The sequence below is a fragment of the Capsicum annuum genome, unplaced genomic scaffold (assembly GCF_002878395.1).
Source record: "Capsicum annuum cultivar UCD-10X-F1 unplaced genomic scaffold, UCD10Xv1.1 ctg81876, whole genome shotgun sequence".
NCBI lineage: Eukaryota > Viridiplantae > Streptophyta > Magnoliopsida > Solanales > Solanaceae > Capsicum > Capsicum annuum.
Window position 1 is genome coordinate 1 of NW_025892627.1, and position 3,077 is coordinate 3,077.

General features: G+C 34.9%; 1 pseudogene; it reads left to right on the plus strand.

The window, feature by feature from the left end:
- Positions 1-2,000: 2,000 nt before the first annotated feature.
- Positions 2,001-2,811, plus strand: LOC124895405 (annotated as a pseudogene).
- Positions 2,812-3,077: the final 266 nt, after the last annotated feature.

Below are 3,077 nucleotides of genomic sequence, written 5' to 3' on the forward strand. Positions count from 1 at the left end.
GTGCCGTTACTAGAATTTTCTCAACGATCCTTGAATCATTGAAAGGGGAACCCAACAAGCTGATGTGATTTGCTAAATTAAGGAGTCAGAGTACTCCTTTATGGTTTCGATTTCTTTCATCCTTTGCAGCTCAAACTCATGTACTAGATTCAACACTTGCATCCCTCGAATCCTTTCATCTCCTTCATACTCAGTCTTGAGATAATCCCATACCTCTTTTCCTGATTCCAGAGACATGATACGAGCGAAGATATTAGATAAAACTGCAGTAAATAAGCATGCCAATGCCTTTGATTTTCTGGTTTTCCTCTCCTTGTGAGTTTTAATCTGCACCACCGTGGGATTGTCCGTCAAGACAGCTATCTCGTATTCATTTTAAACAGCTTCCCAGAGATCCAAAGCTTGCAGATATATCCTCATTCTAACTGCCCAAATTCGATAACTTTCTCCATCGAAAGTTGGTGGTGCCATTGAGGAAAATTTTCTTCCCCGTTCATGGTATCTACTGGAACAGATTGATGCAAACACTCAAAGGTCCCGTAAGATTAAAACTTTGATACCAATTGTTGGTTTAAAATCGTTAAAGGGAAACAACGCAGGAATTCAATTTAAAGCTGGCCGCAGAAACAGAGATGGAGTTTAAAGAAGAGAATATGCAGAGAGTAATTATTTTCTTGTTGAAAGACCACCTCAAATTGATCATCTTGTACGCTAAAACTATGTGAATATATTAGTGATAGCAAAAAGCTCTAAATTTCATAATTCTATTTGTATAGTTGAGAAAATAATGGTTAAGAAAACATATTTTCCTCCAAAAATAATGGTGTTTTTTAATTCTTCTTTGTTGACATAGATAAACTATCAAGAACAATTCTGGATATGGTCCAAAACAAACTGAGGTCGGGAATTTATTAAAAGCATTTATGTTGGAGTATGGTAATGTGGCTTCTAGGTGGGCAACTATTCCGATGTGGTAATCACCTTTTTTTCAAGTACTTCATCTATTATTTCGGGCGATTCTATATGGCTTCTTTAACAGAGCAGATGTTCTAGAACTTCCATTTACAAGACAAGCACACAAACCAACATAATCATGCGAAAAAAATCCTTCTTGGTCTAGGTTTGGATTTTTTGATCAGAAGACTGGCAAAAAGGTTAAAAAATAGTTAAGCAGCTGAAGAAATCATACCTTTGCAATAATTTGTTAATATTTCATAAACACCAAAGCGAGCTCCCAAACCCAATGACCTTCCAAGTTTCAACCACCCCACACCATTATACTAGCCTTCAATGGTCACAAAAGATTAAAAGAACATTAACATTTAAGATCGAAAGATGTCCATAAAACAGCCATCCATACGAGAAAATTTATGAACTTTTCATCGGTCTTTTATAAGACCTATAATGCATGCATTTCCCATAAAAGCAGTAATACAATTGATACATCATACATCATCCGAATAACTTTTGTCATGAGGCAAAATGGGAGAGCAGAGTAGCATCACTTCTGGTTACCATAAAACAAAAATAGCTGATTGAGTCACCTGAACTTCCTGACAAAGTTCTAACCTTGTTGACGACATCAGCACCAGTGAGTTGTTTACCGCTAATTGATCCCACCTGCATTCCATTCCACAGAATATACAACCAAAGCACAATAAGACATTAAAGATGCTCCCCTCAGTGTAAGATAATACATTTAAGTGAATGCTCAGGGTCACTATCAATTTTCACACCTGTACAAGGGCCTTAAGGCTATCGAAAGGGTAACCGATGGCAGTGGCTAATGTAGAAAATCCTGCAGCAATAACTGCATGCGTTGCAAATATTGGATTCTTCAAAAGTTCGTTCATTTGATAGATTAACGTGGATAACTGTGTGTTGCAATTAATCGTCTCCTCGAGTCACAATCAATATATTCAGAGATTCAAAATTCCCTACAATTCCATTAGATTGGCACAAAGCGTTAGTACTTCAAATGCGCTATCAAGTTGGTCACCATGAACGTTAACACTAACATCGTTAAGAAAACTCAAGGGCGGAGAAAAATTGCAATCTAGCCAATTGACAATCAGAACAGTAGACATGTTACTTTCTCAAAACGTCGTTTAGGACTTTTCAAAAAAGTTAGTGAACTTTGCATATTAGCTGGTGCAGAAATTGTTATTCTGGTTCAGTCTTTAAAGCGCCAACATCTTTCCACTTTCGGTCATCCTAGTGGTGATGCTGTTATTGACCGTTACGTCACTGGAATATCATCTTCGTCATTGTCATCATCGACCATTGATGAATTCAACTTGCAACAAAATGACTAGTATTATTCTTATATGTGTAAAGATTTGGAAGCGGAGAAGAAGAAGAAAGAGAATATTGAAGAAGAGAAGCTGGTGAATATTGATGATAATAACAATGGGGGATACTAAGGGTATTGATGAACTTGAAGAATTTATGGTTGCATTGGAAAGTTTGAAGAAGAACGTAACAACAAGAGTTGATGAATTGAGTATGTTAAATGGATCTTCTTCGTCGAATTCAACGATGAAAATAGAAAGATTTGGAGATGAGGATCAATTTTTGAATCAGGTTTCAATTGATTATTGTTCTTCAATTGTTCCTTATGAACTCAATAGCTCAGGAGATGGCCAATTTTGAAGCAATTAGTAGTTAGTACTAATATTAAAGCATTATTAGCTACTAAGTAAGCATGTTTTTGTTTTTATTTTCCTTTACTTGTTCATGAAGTAGTAGCATGTGTTTTTTTGGTGGGTCAAAAATGTTATTGAACTATTAAAAATAGAATGAACTGCTTTTGTTTTGATCGAATTACTCTACCTAGGCATATGTTTATTACCTAATTATTACCTTGGTGCAACTTCTTTTGAATTTCTTCATTTGTTTCTTAAAGGGTTAATCTATTATGTGTTAATTTGGTTTACTTTTTAAAGTTTATTATCCTAATAACAACAGTTTCTTAAGTATTTTGTTTACATAAAAATATATGCATCATTCTTTGAGAATAGTCAGTTTACACTTATTAATTCTTTATAATACCATGATAAATAGAAAATTAAAAACAA